The 18,774-nt window shown below is 43.2% G+C and overlaps 1 protein-coding gene across 9 annotated transcripts in view; it reads right to left on the minus strand.

Moving 5' to 3' along the window:
* The window catches only part of LOC139747272 (DNA topoisomerase 2-binding protein 1-like), a 688,948-nt gene that overhangs the window by 121,613 nt on the left and 548,561 nt on the right, over nt 1-18,774 (minus strand). The gene's annotated exons all lie outside the window — the stretch shown is intronic.

The raw sequence follows: 18,774 nt of genomic DNA on the forward strand, positions 1-18,774 counted from the left end.
CTATACCACATCGTTCCAATTCACTCTATTCCTTGCATGCCTTTCACCCTCCTGCATGTTCAGGCTCCGATCACTCAAAACCTTTTTCACTCAATCTTTCCACCTCCAATTTGGCCTACCACTTCTCGTTCCCTCCATCTCTGACACATATATCCTCTTGGTCAATCTTTCCTCACTCATTCTCTCCATGTGACCAAACCATTTCAAAACACCCTCCTCTGCTCTCTCAACCACACTCTTTTTATTACCACACATCTCTCTTACCCTTTCATTACTTACTCGATCAAACCACCACACACCATATATTGTCCTCAAATATCTCATTCTCAACATATCCACCTCCTCCGCACAACTCTATCTGCAGCCCACACCTCGCAACCATATAACATTGTTGGAACCACTATTCCTTCAAACATACCCTATTTTTGCTTTCTGAGATAATGTTCGCACCTTCCACACATTTTTCAACGCTCCCAGAACTTGCGCCCCACCACCCCGTGACTCACCTCCGCTTCCATGGTTCCATCAGCTGCCAAATCCACTCCCAGATATCTAAAACACTTCACTTCCTCCAGTTTTTCTCCATTCAAACTTACCTCCCAGTTGACTTGTCCCTCAACCCTGCTGTACCTAATAACCTTGCTCTTATTCACATTTACACTCAGCTTTCTTCTTTCACACACTTTACCAAACTCAGTCACCAGCTGCTGCAGTTTCTCACACGAATCAGCCACCAGCGCTGTATCATCAGCAACAACTGACTCACTTCCCTAGCCCTATTATCCACAACAGACTGCATGCTTGCCCCTTTCTCCAAAACTCTTGCATTCACCTCCCTAACAACTCCATCCATAAACAAATTAAACACCATGGAGACATCACGCAACCCTGCCGCAAACCTACATCATTGAGAACCAGTCACTTTCCTCTCTTCCTATCCTTACATCCTCAATAAAAACTTTTCACTGCTTCTAACAACTTGCCTCCCACAACATCAATTCTTATTACCTTCCACAGAGCATTTTCTATCTGTAACTGAATTATAAGCCTTCTCCAGATCCATAAATGCTACATACAAATCCATTTCCTTTTCTATGTATTTCTCACACACGTTCTTCAAAGCGAACACCTGATCCACACATCCTCTACCACTTCTGAAACCACACTGCTCCTCCCCAATCTGAAGCTCTGTACATGTTTTCACCCTCTCAATCAATACCCTCCCATATAATTTCCAAAGAATACTCAACAAACTTATACCTCTGTAATTTGAGCACTCTCCTTTATCCCCTTTGCCTTTGTACAATGGCAATTTGTAAGCATTCTGCCAATCCTCAGGCACCTCACCATGAGTCATACATACATTAAGTATCCTTACCAACCAGTCAACAACGCAGTCACACCCTTTTTTAAGAAATTCCACTGCAATACCATCTAAACCCGCTGCCTTGCTGGCTTTCATCTTCCGCAAAGCTTTTACTACCTCTTCTTAGTTTACCAAATCACTCACCCTAACCCTCTCACTTTGCACACCACCCCAACCACAACACTCTATATCTGCCACTCTATCATCTAACACATTCAACAAACCTTCAAAATACTCACTCCATCTCCTTCTCACATCACCACTACATGTTATTTTAATCCCCATTTGCCCCCTTCACCGATGTTCCCATTTGTTCCCTTGCCTTACGCACTTTATTTACCTCCTTCCAAAACATCTTTTTATTCTCACTAAAATTTACTGATACTCTCTCACCCCAACTCTCATTTGCCCTCTTTTTCACCTCTTGCACCCTTCTCTTGACCTCCTGCCTCTTTCTTTTATACATCTCCCAGTCATTTTCCCTGGGGTGTTCAGAGTTTTAAATGGAAATGGTGAACAGCTTGTAGGTTTATGTGCTCAAAAAGGACTAGTGATTGGGAATACCTGGTATAAAAAGAGAGATATACATAAGTATATGTATGTAAGTAGGAGACATGGCCAGCGAGCATTACTGGATTACGTGTTAATTGATAGGCGCACGAAAGAGAGACTTTTAGATGTTAATGTGCTGAGAGGTGCAACTAGAGGAATGTCTGATCATTATCTTGTGGAGGCGAAGGTGAAGATTTGTAGAGATTTTCAGAAAAGAAGAGAGAATGTTGGGGTGAAGAGAGTGGTGAGAGTAAGTGAGCTTGGGAAGGAGACTTGTGTGAGGAAGTACCAGGAGAGACTGAGTACAGAATGGAAAAAGGTGAGAACAAAGGATGAAAGGGGAGTGGGAGAGGAATGGGATGTATTTAGGGAAGCAGTGATGGCTTGTGCAAAAGATGCTTGTAGCATGAAAAGTGTGGGAGGTGGGCAGATTAGAAAGGGTAGTGAGTGGCAGGAGGAAGAAGTAAGATTATTAGTGAAAGAGAAGAGAGAGGCATTTGGATGATTTTTGCAGGGAAATAATGCAAATGACTGGGAGATGTATAAAAGAAAGAGGCAGGAGGTCAAGAGAAAAGTGCAAGAGGTGAAAAAAAGAGGCAAATGAGAGTTGGGGTGAGAGAGTATCATTAAATTCTAGGGAGGATAAAAAGATGTTTTGAAAGGAGGTAAATAAAGTGCGTAAGACAAGGGAACAAAAGGGAACTTCAGTGAAGGGGGCTAATGGGGAGGTGATAACAAGTAGCGGTGATGTGAGAAGGAGATGGAGTGAGTATTTTGAAGGTTTGTTGAATGTGTTTGATGATAGAGTGGCAGATATAGATTGTTTTGGTCGAGGTGGTGTGCAAAGTGAGAGGGTTAGAGAGAATGATTTGGTAAACACAGAAGAGGTAGTAACAGCTTTGCAAAGAAAGATGGCAATGCAGCAGGTTTGTATGATATTGCAGTGGGATCTATTGAAAAAAAAAAAGGGGGTGACTGTATTGTTAACTGGTTGGTAAGGTTATTTAATGTATGAATGACTCATGGTGAGGTGCCTGAGGATTGGCAGAATGCTTGCATAAAGCCATTGTACAAAGAAAGGGGATAAAAGTGAGTGCTCAAATTACAGAGGTATAAGTTTGATGAGCATTCCTGCGAAATCAAATGGGAGGGTGTGATTGAGAGGGTGAAGGCATGTACAGAGCATCAGATTGGGGAAGAGTAGTGTGGTTTCAGAAGTGGTAGAGGATGTGTGGATCAGGTGTTTGCTTTGAAGAATGTATGTAAGAAATACTTAGAATAGCAAATGGATTTGTATGTAGCGTATGATAGAGGTGACAGAAATGCTCTGTGGAAGGTACTAAGAATATATGGTGTGGGGGGCAAGTTGTTAGAAGCAGTGAAAAGTTTTTATCAAGGATGTAAGGCATGTGTACGTGTAGGAAGAGAGGAAAGGGATTGGTTCTCAGTGAATGTTGGTTTGCGGCTGGGATGTGTGATGTCTCCATGGTTGTTTAATTTGTTTATGGATGGGGTTGTTAGGGAGGTGAATGCAAGAGTTTTGGAAAGAGGGGCAAGTATGCAGTCTGTTGTGGATGAGAGAGCTTGGGAAGTGAGTCAGTTGTTGTTCGCTGATGATACAGCGCAGGTGGCTGATTCATGTGAGAAACTGTAGAACCTGGTGACTGAGTTTGGTAAAGTGTGTGAAAGAAGAAAGCTGAGAGTAAATGTGAATAAGAGCAAGGTTATTAGGTACAGTAGGGTTGAGGGTCAAGTCAATTGGGAGGTAAGTTTGAATGGAGAAAAACTGGAGGAAGTGAAGTGTTTTAGATATCTGGGAGTGGATTTGGCAGCAGATGGAACCATGGAAGCAGAAGTGAATCATAGGGTGAGGGAGGGTGCGAAAGTTCTGGGAGAACATTATCTTGGAAAGCAAAAATATGTATGTTTGAAGAAATAGTGGTTTAAACAATGTTATATGGTTGTGAGGTGTGGGCTATAGATAGAGTTGTGCGGAGGAGGGTGGATGTGCTGGAAATGAGATGTTTGGGGACAATATGTGGTGTGAGATGGTTTGATCGAGTAAGTAATGAAAGGGTAAGAGAGATGTGTGGTAGTAAAAAGAGTGTGGTTGAGAGGGCAGAAGAGGGTGTTTGGAAATGGTTTGGTCACATGGAGAGAATGAGTGAGGAAAGATTGACCAAGAGGATATATGTGTCAGAGGTGGAGGGAACGAAGAGAAGTGGTAGACCAAATCGGAGGTGGAAAGATGGAGTGAAAAAGCTTTTGAGTGATCGGGGCCTAAACATGCAGGAGATTGAAAGGCGTGCAAGGAATAGAGTGAATTGGAATGATGTGGTATACCGGGGTCGACATGCTGTCAATGGATTGAACCAGGGAATGTGAAGTGTCTGGGGTAAACCATGGAAAGTTCTGTTAGGCCTGGATGTGGAAAGGTAGCTGTGGTTTCAGTGCATTATACATGACAGTTAGAGACTGAGTGTGAATGACGAATGTAGCCTTTATTGTCTTTTCCTGGCACTACCTCATCCACATGCGGGGGGAGGGGTTTGTTATTTCATGAGTGGCGGGGTGGCGATAGGAAAGAATAAAGGCAGACAGTATAAATTATTTACATGTGAATATATGTATTTATCTGTGTGTGTATATATATGTATACGTTGAGATGTATAGGTATGCATATTTGCATGTGTGACATGTATGTTTATACATGTGTATGTGGGTGGGTTGGTCCATTCTTTTGTCTGTTTCCTTACGCTACCTCGCTAACGTGGGAGACAGCGACAAAGTAAAATAAATAAATATATATATATATTTATCTATTTATTTATTTTGCTTTGTCGCTGTCTCCCGCGTTTGCGAAGTAGCGCAAGGAAACAGACGAAAGAAATGGCCACACCCACCCCCATACACATGTATATACACAAACGTCCACACACGCAAATATACATACCTATACATCTCAATGTACACATTTATATACACACACAGACACATACATATATACCCATGCACACAATTCACACTGTCTGCCTTTATTCATTCCCATCGCCACCTCGCCACACATGGAATACCATCCCCCTCCCCCCTCATGTGTGCGGGGTAGCGCTAGGAAAAGACAACAAAGGCCTCATTCGTTCACACTCAGTCTCTAGCTGTCATGCAATAATCCCGAAACCACAGCTCCATTTCCACATCCAGGTTCCACACAGCTTTCCATGGTTTACCCCAGACGCTACACATGCCCTGATTCAATCCACTGACAGCACGTCAACCCCGGTATACCATATCGATCCAATTCACTCTATTCCTTGCCCGCCTTTCACCCTCCTGCATGTTCAGGCCCCGATCACTCAAAATCTTTTTCACTCTATCTTTCCACCTCCAATTTGGTCTCCCACTTCTCCTCGTTCCCTCCACCTCCGACACATATATCCTCTTGGTCAATCTTTCCTCACTCATTCTCTCCATATGCCCAAACCATTTCAAAACACCCTCTTCTGCTCTCTCAACCACGCTCTTTTTATTTCCACGCATCTCTCTTACTCTATTATTACTTACTCGATCAAACCACATCACACCACACATTGTCCTCAAACATCTCATTTCCAGCACATCCACCCTCCTGCGCACAACTCTATCCATAGCCCACGCCTCGCAACCATACAACATTGTTGGAACAACTATTCCTTCAAACATACCCATTTTTGCTTTCCGAGATAATGTTCTCAACTTCCACACATTCTTCAAGACTCCCAGGATTTTCGCCCCCTCCCCCACCCCATGATTCACTTCCGCTTCCATGGTTCCATCCGCTGCCAGATCCACTCCCAGATATCTAAAACACTTTACTTCCTCCAGTTTTTCTCCATTCAAACTTACCTCCCAATTGACTTGACCCTCAACCCTACTGTTCCTAATAACCTTGCTCTTATTCACATTTACTCTTAACTTTCTTCTTTCACTCACTTTACCAAACTCAGTCACCAGCTTCTGCAGTTTCTCACATGAATCAGCCAACAGCGCTGTATCATCAGCGAACAACAACTGACTCACTTCCCAAGCTCTCTCATCCACAACAGACTTCATACTTGCCCCTCTTTCCAAACCTCATGCATTCACCTCCCTAACAACCCCATCCATAAACAAATTAAACAACCAAGGAGACATCACACACCCCTGCTGCAAACCTACATTCACTGAGAACCAATCACTTTCCTCTCTTCCTAAACGTACACATGCCTTACATCCTCAATAAAAACTTTTCACTGCTTCTAACAACTTGCCTCCCACACCATATATTCTTAAGACCTTCCACAGAGCATCTCTATCAACTCTATCATATGCCTTCTCCAGATCCATAAATGCTACATACAAATCCATTTGCTTTTCTAAGTATTTCTCACATACATTCTTCAAAGCAAACACCTGATCCACACATCCTCTACCACTTCTGAAACCACACTGCTCTTCCCCAATCTGATGCTCTGTACATGCCTTCACCCTCTCAATCAATACCCTCCCATATAATTTACCAGGATTACTCAACAAACTTATACCTCTGTAATTTGAGCACTCACTCTTATCCCCTTTGCCTTTGTACAATGGCACTATGCACGCATTCCGCCAATCCTCAGGCACCTCACCATGAGTCATACATACATTAAATAACCTTACCAACCAGTCAACAATACAGTCACCCCTTTTTTTAATAAATTCCACTGCAATACCATCCAAACCTGCTGCTTTGCTGGCTTTCATCTTCCGCAAAGCTTTTACTACCTCTTCTCTGTTTACGAAATCATTTTCCCTAACCGTCTCACTTTGCACACCACCTCGACCAAAACACCCTATATCTGCCACTCTATCATCAAACACATTCAACAAACCTTGAAAATACTCACTCCATCTCCTCCTCACATCACCACTACTTGTTATCACCTCCCCATTTGCGCCCTTCACTGAAGTTCCCATTTGCTCCCTTGTCTTACGCACTTTATTTACCTCCTTTCAGAACATCTATTTATTCTCCCTAAAATTTAATGGTACTCTCTCACCCCAACTCACATTTGGCCTCTTTTTCACCTCTTGCACCTTTCTCTTGACCTCCTGTCTCTTTCTTTTATACATCTCCCACTCAATTGCATTTTTTCCCTGCAAAAATCGTCCAAATGCCTCTCTCTTCTCTTTCACTAATAATCTTACTTCTTCATCCCACCACTCACTACCCTTTCTAATCAACCCACCTCCCACTCTTCTCATGCCACAAGCATGTTTTGCACACTCCATCACTGATTCCCTAAATACATCCCATTCCTCCCCCACTCCCCTTACTTCCATTGTTCTCACCTTTTTCCATTCTGTATTCCGTCTCTCCTGGTACTTCCTCACACAAGTCTCCTTCCCAAGCTCACTTACTCTCACCACCCTCTTCACCCCAACATTCACTCTTCTTTTCTGAAAACCCATACAAATCTTCACCTTAGCCTCCACAAGATAATGATCAGACATCCCTCCAGTTGCACCTCTCAGCACATTAACATATATATATATATATATATATATATATATATATATATATATATTTTTTTTTTTTTTTTTTTTTATACTTTGTCGCTGTCTCCCGCGTTTGCGAGGTAGCGCAAGGAAACAGACGAAAGAAATGGCCCAACCCCCCCCATACACATGTATATACATACGTCCACACACGCAAATATACATACCTACACAGCTTTCCATGGTTTACCCCAGACGCTTCACATGCCTTGATTCAATCCACTGACAGCACGTCAACCCCGGTATACCACATCGCTCCAATTCACTCTATTCCTTGCCCTCCTTTCACCCTCCTGCATGTTCAGGCCCCGATCACACAAAATCTTTTTCACTCCATCTTTCCACCTCCAATTTGGTCTCCCTCTTCTCCTTGATCCCTCAACCTCCGATACATATATCCTTTTGGTCAATCTTTCCTCACTCATCCTCTCCATGTGCCCAAACCACTTCAAAACACCCTCTTCTGCTCTCTCAACCACGCTCTTTTTATTTCCACACATCTCTCTTACCCTTACGTTACTCACTCGATCAAACCACCTCACACCACACATTGTCCTCAAACATCTCATTTCCAGCACATCCATCCTCCTGCGCACAACTCTATCCATAGCCCACGCCTCGCAACCATACAACATTGTTGGAATCACTATTCCTTCAAACATACCCATTTTTGCTTTCCGAGATAATGTTCTCGACTTCCACACATTCTTCAAGGCCCCCAGGATTTTCGCCCCCTCCCCCACCCTATGATCCACTTCCGCTTCCATGGTTCCATCCGCTGCCAGATCCACTCCCAGATATCTAAAACACTTCACTTCCTCCAGTTTTTTTCCATTCAAACTCACCTCCCAATTGACTTGACCCTCAACCCTACTGTACCTAACAACCTTGCTCTTATTCACATTTACTCTTAACTTTCTTCTTCCACACACTTTTCCAAACTCAGTCACCAGCTTCTGCAGTTTCTCACATGAATCAGCCACCAGCGCTGTATCATCAGCGAACAACAACTGACTCACTTCCCAAGCTCTCTCATCCCCAACAGACTTCATACTTCCCCTCTTTCCAAAACTCTTGCATTTACCTCCCTAACAACCCCATCCATAAACAAATTAAACAACCATGGAGACATCACACACCCCTGCCGCAAACCTACATTCACTGAGAACCAATCACTTTCCTCTCTTCCTACACGCACACATGCCTTACATCCTCAATAAAAACTTTTCACTGCTTCTAACAACTTTCCTCCCACACCATATATTCTTAATACCTTCCACAGAGCATCTCTATCAACTCTATCATATGCCTTCTCCAGATCCATAAATATCCATATATATATATATATATATATATATATTTTTATGTTTTCTTTATTATACTTTGTCGCTGTCTCCCGCTTTTGTGAGGTAGCGCAAGGAAACAGTCGAAAGAAATGGCCCAACCCCCCCATACACATGTATATACATACGTCCACACACGCAAATATACATACCTACACAGCTTTCCATGGTTTACCCCAGACGCCTCACATGCCCTGATTCAATCCACCGACAGCACGTCAACCCCGGTATACCACATCGCTCCAATTCACTCTATTCCTTGCCCTCCTTTCACCCTCCTGCATGTTCAGGCCCCGATCACACAAAATCTTTTTCACTCCATCCTTCCACCTCCAATTTGGTCTCCCTCTTCTCCTCGTTCCCTCCACCTCTGACACACACATCCTCTTGGTCAATCTTTCCTCACTCATTCTCTCCATGTGCCCAAACCACTTCAAAACACCCTCTTCTGCTCTCTCAACCACGCTCTTTTTATTTCCACACATCTCTCTTACCCTCACGTTACTCACTCGATCAAACCACCTCACACCACACATTGTCCTCAAACATCTCATTTCCAGCACATCCATCCTCCTGCGCACAACTCTATCCATAGCCCACGCCTCGCAACCATACAACATTGTTGGAACCACTATTCCTTCAAACATACCCATTTTTGCTTTCCGAGATAATGTTCTCAACTTCCACACATTCTTCAAGGCCCCCAGAATTTTCGCCCCCTCCCCCACCCTATGATCCACTTCCGCTTCCATGGTTCCATCCGCTGCCAGATCCACTCCCAGATATCTAAAACACTTCACTTCCTCCAGTTTTTCTCCATTCAAACTCACCTCCCAATTGACTTGACCCTCAACCCTACTGTACCTAATAACCTTGCTCTTATTCACATTTACTCTTAACTTTCTTCTTCCACACACTTTACCAAACTCAGTCACCAGTTTCTGCAGTTTCTCACATGAATCAGCCACCAGCGCTGTATCATCAGCGAACAACAACTGACTCACTTCCCAAGCTCTCTCATCCCCAACAGACTTCATACTTGCCCCTCTTTCCAAAACTCTTGCATTTACCTCCCTAACAACCCCATCCATAAACAAATTAAACAACCATGGAGACATCACACACCCCTGCCGCAAACCTACATTCACTGAGAACCAATCACTTTCCTCTCTTCCTACACGTACACATGCCTTACATCCTCGATAAAAACTTTTCACTGCTTCTAACAACTTTCCTCCCACACCATATATTCTTAATACCTTCCACAGAGCATCTCTATCAACTCTATCATATGCCTTCTCCAGATCCATAAATGCTACATACAAATTCATTTGCTTTTCTAAGTATTTCTCACATACATTCTTCAAAGCAAACACCTGATCCACACATCCTCTACCACTTCTGAAACCACACTGCTCTTCCCCAATCTGATGCTCTGTACATGCCTTCACCCTCTAAATCAATACCCTCCCATATAATTTACCAGGATTACTCAACAAACTTATACCTCTGTAATTTGAGCACTCACTCTTATCCCCTTTGCCTTTGTACAATGGCACTATGCACGCATTCCGCCAATCCTCAGGCACCTCACCATGAGTCATACATACATTAAATAACCTTACCAACCAGTCAACAATACAGTAACCCCCTTTTTTAATAAATTCCACTGCAATACCATCCAAACCTGCTGCCTTGCCAGCTTTCATCTTCCGCAAAGCTTTCACTACCTCTTCTCTGTTTACCAAATCATTTTCCCTAACCGTCTCACTTCGCACACCACCTCGACCAAAACACCCTATATCTGCCACTCTATCATCAAACACATTCAACAAACCTTCAAAATCCTCACTCCATCTCCTTCTCACATCACCACTACTTGTTATCACCTCCCCATTTGCGCCCTTCACTGAAGTTCCCATTTGCTCCCTTATCTTACGCACTTTATTTCCCTCCTTCCAGAACATCTTTTTATTCTCCCTAAAATTTAATGATACTCTCTCACCCCAACTCTCATTTGCCCTTTTTTAGTGAGAGGACAAGAGCAAGGGAAGGAGTAGCAATACTCCTGAAACAGGAGTTGTGGGAGTATGTGATAGAGTGTAAGAAAGTAAATTCTCGATTAATATGGGTAAAACTGAAAGTTGATGGAGAGAGGTGGGTGATTATTGGTGCATATGCACCTGGGTGGGCATGAGAAGAAAGATCAAGAGAGGCAAGTGTTTTGGGAGCAGCTGAATGAGTGTGTTAGTGGTTTTGATGCAATAGACCGGGTTATAGTGATGGGTGATTTAAATGCAAAGGTGAGTAATGTGGCAGTTGAGGGAATAATTGGTATACATGGGGTGTTCAGTGTTGTAAATGGAAATGGTGAAGAGCTTGTAGATTTATGTGCTGAAAAAGGACTGATGATTGGGAATACCTGGTTTAAAAAGCGAGATATACATAAGTATACTTATGTAAGTAGGAGAGATGGCCAGAGAGCGTTATGGATTACGTGTTAATTGACAGGCGTGCGAAAGAGAGACTTTTGGATGTTAATGTGCTGAGAGGTGCAACTGGAGGGATGTCTGATCATTATCTCGTGGAGGCTAAGGTGAAGATTTGTATGGGTTTTCAGAAAAGAAGAGTGAATGTTGGGGTGAAGAGGGTGGTGAGAGTAAGTGAGCTTGAGAAGGAGACCTGTGTGAGGAAGTACCAGGAGAGACTGAGTACAGAATGGAAAAAGGTGAGAACAATGGAAGCAAGGGGAGTGGGGGAGGAACGGGATGTATTTAGGGAATTAGTGATGGATTGCGCAAAAGATGCTTGTGGCATGAGAAGAGTGCGAGGTGGGTTGATTAGAAAGGGTAGTGAGTGGTGGGATGAAGAAGTAAGAGTATTAGTGAAAGAGAAGAGAGGGATTTGGACGATTTTTGCAGGGAAAAAATGCAATTGAGTGGGAGATGTATAAAAGAAAGAGACAGGAGGTCAAGAGAAAGGTGCAAGAGGTGAAAAAAAAAGGGCAAATATATAAATACATATTTTCTCTTTTTTTTTTTATACTTTGTCGCTGTCTCCCGCGTTTGCGAGGTAGCGCAAGGAAACAGACGAAAGAAATGGCCCAACCCCCCCCATACACATGTACATACACACGTCCACACACGCAAATATACATACCTACACAGCTTTCCATGGTTTACCCCGGACGCTTCACATGCCTTGATTCAATCCACTGACAGCACGTCAACCCCTGTATACCACATCGCTCCAATTCACTCTATTCCTTGCCCTCCTTTCACCCTCCTGCATGTTCAGGCCCCGATCACACAAAATCCTTTTCACTCCATCTTTCCACCTCCAATTTGGTCTCCCTCTTCTCCTCGTTCCCTCCACCTCCGACACATATATCCTGTTGGTCAATCTTTCCTCACTCATTCTCTCCATGTGCCCAAACCATTTCAAAACACCCTCTTCTGCTCTCTCAACCACGCTCTTTTTATTTCCACACATCTCTCTTACCCTTACGTTACTTACTCGATCAAACCACCTCACACCACACATTGTCCTCAAACATCTCATTTCCAGCACATCCACCCTCCTACGCACAACTCTATCCATAGCCCACGCCTCGCAACCATACAACATTGTTGAAACCACAATTCCTTCAAACATACCCATTTTTGCTTTCCGGGATAATGTTCTCGACTTCCACACATTTTTCAAGGCTCCCAAAATTTTCGCCCCCTCCCCCACCCTATGATCCACTTCCGCTTCCATGGTTCCATCCGCTGACAGATCCACTCCCAGATATCTAAAACACTTCACTTCCTCCAGTTTTTCTCCATTCAAACTCACCTTTCAATTGACTTGACCCTCAACCCTACTGTACCTAATAACCTTGCTCTTATTCACATTTACTCTTAACTTTCTTCTTCCACACACTTTACCAAACTCAGTCACCAGCTTCTACAGTTTCTCACATGAATCTGCCACCAGCGCTGTATCATCAGCGAACAACAACTGACTCACTTCCCAAGCTCTCTCATCCCCAACAGACTTCATACTTGCCCCTCTTTCCAAAACTCTTGCATTTACCTCCCTAACAACCCCATCCATAAACAAATTAAACAACCATGGAGACATCACACACCCCTGCCGCAAACCTACATTCACTGAGAACCAATCACTTTCCTCTCTTCCTACACGTACACATGCCTTACATCCTCGATAAAAACTTTTCACTGCTTCCAACAACTTGCCTCCCACACCATATATTCTTAATACCTTCCACAGAGCATCTCTATCAACTCTATCATATGCCTTCTCCAGATCCATAAATGCTACATACAAATCCATTTGCTTTTCTAAGTATTTCTCACATACATTCTTCAAAGCAAACACCTGATCCACACATCCTCTACCACTTCTGAAACCACACTGCTCTTCCCCAATCTGATGCTCTGTACATGCCTTCACCCTCTCAATCAATACCCTCCCATATAATTTACCAGGAATACTCAACAAACTTATACCTCTGTAATTTGAGCACTCACTCTTATCCCCTTTGCCTTTGTACAATGGCACTATGCACGCATTCCGCCAATCCTCAGGCACCTCACCATGAGTCATACATACATTAAATAACCTTACCAACCAGTCAACAATACAGTCACCCCCTTTTTTAATAAATTCCACTGCAATACCATCCAAACAGAAGAGGGTGTTTTGAAATGGTTTGGTCACATGGAGAGAATGAGTGAGGAAAGATTGACCAAGAGGATATATGTGTCGGAGGTGGAGGGAACGAGGAGAAGAGGGAGACCAAATTGGAGGTGGAAAGATGGAGTGAAAAAGATTTTGTGTGATCGGGGCCTGAACATGCAGGAGGGTGAAAGGGGGGCAAAGAATAGAGTGAATTGGAGCGATGTGGTATACCGGGGTTGACGTGCTGTCAGTGGATTGAATCAAGGCATGTGTATGGGGGTGGGTTGGGCCATTTCTTTCGTCTGTTTCCTTGCGCTACCTCGCAAACGCGGGAGACAGCAACAAAGCAAAAAAAAAAAAAAAAAAAAAAAAAAATATATATATATATATATATATAAATATATATATATATATATATATATATATATATATATATATATATATATATATATATATATTCCTCGCATGTCGTAGAAGGCGACTAGAGGGGACGGGAGCGGGGATCCAGAAATCCTCCCCTCCTTGTATTTTTTTTTTAACTTTCTAAAATGGGAAACAGAAGAAGGAGTCACGCGGGGAGTGCTCATCCTCCTCGAATGCTCAGACTGGGGTGTCTAAATGTGTGTGGATGTAACCAAGATGTGAAAAAAGGAGATATAGGTAGAATGTTTGAGGAAAGGAACCTGGATGTTTTGGCTCTGAGTGAAACAAAGCTCAAGGGTAAAGGGGAAGAGTGGTTTGGGAATGTCTTGGGAGTAAAGTCAGGGGTTAGTGAGAGGACAAGAGCAAGGGAAGGAGTAGCAGTACTCCTGAAACAGGAGTTGTGGGAGTATGTGATAGAATGTAAGAAAGTAAATTCTCGATTAATATGGGTAAAACTGAAAGTTGATGGAGAGAGATGGGTGATTATTGGTGCATATGCACCTGGGCATGAGAAGAAAGATAATGAGAGGCAAGTGTTTTGGGAGCAGCTGAATGAATGTGTTAGTGGTTTTGATGCACAAGACCGGGTTATAGTGATGGGTGATTTGAATGCAAAGGTGAGTAATGTGGCATTTGAGGGAATAATTGGTATACATGGGGTGTTCAGTGTTGTAAATGGAAATGGTGAAGAGCTTGTAGATTTATGTGCTGAAAAAGGACTGGTGATTGGGAATACCTGGTTTAAAAAGCGAGATATACATAAGTATACGTATGTAAGTAGGAGAGATGGCCAGAGAGCGTTACTGAATTACGTGTTAATTGACAGGCGCGCGAAAGAGAGACTTTTGGATGTTAATGTGCTGAGAGGTGCAACTGGAGGGATGTCTCATCATTATCTTGTGGAGGCTAAGGTGAAGATTTGTATGGGTTTTCAGAAAAGAAGAGTGAATGTTGGGGTGAAGAGGGTGGTGAGAGTAAGTGAGCTTGGGAAGGAGACTTGTGTGAGGAAGTACCAGGAGAGACGGAGTACAGAATGGAAAAAGGTGAGAACAATGGAAGTAAGGGGAGTGGGGGAGGAATGGGATGTATTTAGGGAATCAGTGATGGAGTGCGCAAAACATGCTTGTGGCATGAGAAGCGTGGGAGGTGGGTTGATTAGAAAGGGTAGTGAGTGGTGGGATGAAGAAGTAAGATTATTAGTGAAAGAGAAGAGAGAGGCATTTGGACGATTTTTGCAGGGAAAAAATGCAATTGAGTGGGAGATGTATAAAAGAAAGAGACAGGAGGTCAAGAGAAAGGTGCAAGAGGTGAAAAAGAGGGCAAATGAGAGTTGGGGTGAGAGAGTATCATTAAATTTTAAGGAGAATAAAAAGATGTTCTGGAAGGAGGGAAATAAAGTGCGTAAGACAAGGGAGCAAATGGGAACTTCAGTGAAGGGCGCAAATGGGTAGGTAATAACAAGTAGTGGTGATGTGAGGAGGAGATGGAGTGAGTATTTTCAAGGTTTGTTGAATGTGTTTGATGATAGAGTGGCAGATATAGGGTGTTTTGGTTGAGGTGGTGTGCAAAGTGAAAGGGTTAGGGAAAATGATTTGGTAAACAGAGAAGAGGTAGTAAAAGCTTTGCGGAAGATGAAAGCCAGCAAGGCAGCAGGTTTGGATGGTATTGCAGTGGAATTTATTAAAAAAAGGGGGTGACTGTATTATTGACTGGTTGGTAAGGTTATTTAATGTATGTATGACTCATGGTGAGGTGCCTGAGGATTGGCGGAATGCGTGCATAGTGCCATAGTACAAAGGCAAAGGGGATAAGAGTGAGTGCTCAAATTACAGAGGTATACGTTTGTTGAGTATTCCTGGTAAATTATATGGGGAGGTATTGACTGAGAGGGTGAAGCATGTACAGAGCATCAGATTGGGGAAGAGCAGTGTGGTTTCAGAAGTGGTAGAGGATGTGTGGATCAGCTGTTTTCTTTGAAGAATGTATGTGAGAAATACTTAGAAAAGCAAATGGATTTGTATGTAGCATTTATGGATCTGGAGAAGGCATATGATAGAGTTGATAGAGATGCTCTGTGGAAGGTATTAAGAATATATGGTGTGGGTGGCAAGTTGTTAGAAGCAGTGAAAAGTTTTTATCGAGGATGTAAGGCATGTGTACGTGTAGGAAGAGAGGAAAGTGATTGGTTCTCAGTGAATGTAGATTTGCGGCAGGGGTGTGTGATGTCTCCATGGTTGTTTAATTTGTTTATGGATGGGGTTGTTAGGGAGGTGAATGCAAGAGTTTTGGAAAGAGGGGCAAGTATGAAGTCTGTTGTGGATGAGAGAGCTTGGGAAGTGAGTCAATTGTTGTTCGCTGATGATACAGCGCTGGTGGCTGATTCATGTGAGAAACTGCAGAAGCTGGTGACTGAGTTTGGTAAAGTGTGTGAAAGAAGAAAGTTAAGAGTAAATGTGAATAAGAGCAAGGTTATTAGGTACAGTAGGGTTGAGGGTCAAGTCAATTGGGAGGTAAGTTTGAATGGAGAAAAACTGGAGGAAGTAAAGTGTTTTAGATATCTGGGAGTGGATCTGGCAGCGGATGGAACCATGGAAGCGGAAGTGAATCATAGGGTGGGGGAGGGGGCGAAAATCCTGGGAGCCTTGAAGAATGTGTGGAAGTCGAGAACATTATCTCGGAAAGCAAAAATGGGTATGTTTGAAGGAATAGTGGTTCCAACAATGTTGTATGGTTGCGAGGCGTGGGCTATGGATAGAGTTGTGCGCAGGAGGGTGGATCTGCTGATAATGAAATGTTGAGGACAATGTGTGGTGTGAAGTGGTTTGATCGAATAAGTAACGTAAGGGTAAGAGAGATGGGTGGAAATAAAAATAGCATGGTTGAGAGAGCAGAAGAGGGTGTTTTGAAATGGTTTGGGCACATGGAGAGAATGAGTGAGGAAAGATTGACCAAGAGGATATATGTGTCAGAGGTGGAGGGAACGAGGAGAAGTGGGAGACCAAATTGGAGGTGGAAAGATGGAGTGAAAAAGATTTTGTGTGATCGGGGCCTGAACATGCAGGAGGGTGAAAGGAGGGCAAGGAATAGAGTGAATTAGATCGATGTGGTATACCGGGGTCGACATGCTGTCAGTGGATTGAATCAGGGCATGTGAAGCGTCTGGGGTAAACCATGGAAAGCTGTGTAGGTATGTATATTTGCGTGTGTGGACGTATGTATATACATGTGTATGGGGGTGGGTTGGGCCATTTCTTTCGTCTGTTTCCTTGCGCTACCTCGCAAACGCGGGAGACAGGGACAAAGTAAAAAAATATATATATATATGTATATACATACGTCCACACACGCAAATATACATACCTACACAGCTTTCCATGGTTTACCCCAGACGCTTCACATGCCCTGATTCAATCCACTGACAGCATGTCGACCCCGGTATACCACATCGATCTAATTCACTCTATTCCTTGCCCTCCTTTCACCCTCCTGCATGTTCAGGCCCCGATCACACAAAATCTTTTTCACTCCATCTTTCCACCTCCAATTTGGTCTCCCACTTCTCCTCGTTCCCTCCACCTCTGACACATATATCCTCTTGGTCAATCTTTCCTCACTCATTCTCTCCATGTGCCCAAACCATTTCAAAACACCCTCTTCTGCTCTCTCAACCACGCTCTTTTTATTTCCACACATCTCTCTTACCCTTACATTACTTACTCGATCAAACCACCTCACACCACATATTGTCCTCAAACATCTCATTTCCAGCACATCCACCCTCCTGCGCACAACTCTATCCATAGCCCACGCCTTGCAACCATACAACATTGTTGGAACCACTATTCCTTCAAACATACCCATTTTTGCTTTCCGAGATAATGTTCTTGACTTCCACACATTCTTCAAGGCTCCCAGGATTTTCGCCCCCTCCCCCACCCTATGATCCACTTCCGCTTCCATGGTTCCATCCGCTGCCAGATCCACTCCCAGATATCTAAAACACTTTACTTCCTCCAGTTTTTCTCCATTCAAACTTACCTCCCAATTGACTTGACCCTCAACCCTACTGTACCTAATAACCTTGCTCTTATTCACATTTACTCTTAACTTTCTTCTTTCACACACTTTACCAAACTCAGTCACCAGCTTCTGCAGTTTCTCACATGAATCAGCCAACAGCACTGTATCATCAGCGAACAACAACTGACTCACTTCCCAAGCTCTCTCATCCACAACAGACTTCATACTTGCCCCTCTTTCCAAAACTCTTGCATTCACCTCCCTAACAACCCCATCCATAAACAAATTAAACAACCATGGAGACATCACACACCCCTGCCGCAAACCTTCATTCACTGAAAACGAATCACTTTCCTCTCTTCCTACACGTACACATGCCTTACATCCTCGATAAAAACTTTTCACTGCTTCTAACAACTTGCCTCCCACACTATATATTCTTAATACCTTCCACAGCGCATCTCTGTCAACTCTATCATATGCATTCTCCAGATCCATAAATGCTACATACAAATCCATTTGCTTTTCTAAGTATTTCTCACATACATTCTTCAAAGCAAGGTTTGGATGGTATTGCAGTGGAATTTATTAAAAAAGGGGGTGACTGTATTGTTGACTGGTTGGTAAGGTTATTTAATGTATGTATGACTCATGGTGAGGTGCCTGAGGATTGGCGGAATGCGTGCATAGTGCCATTGTACAAAGGCAAAGGGGATAAGAGTGAGTGCTCAAATTACAGAGGTATAAGTTTGTTGAGTATTCCTGGTAAATTATATGGGAGGGTATTGATTGAGAGGGTGAAGGCATGTACAGAGCATCAGATTGGGG

The sequence above is a fragment of the Panulirus ornatus genome, chromosome 68 (assembly GCF_036320965.1).
Source record: "Panulirus ornatus isolate Po-2019 chromosome 68, ASM3632096v1, whole genome shotgun sequence".
Lineage (NCBI taxonomy): Eukaryota > Metazoa > Arthropoda > Malacostraca > Decapoda > Palinuridae > Panulirus > Panulirus ornatus.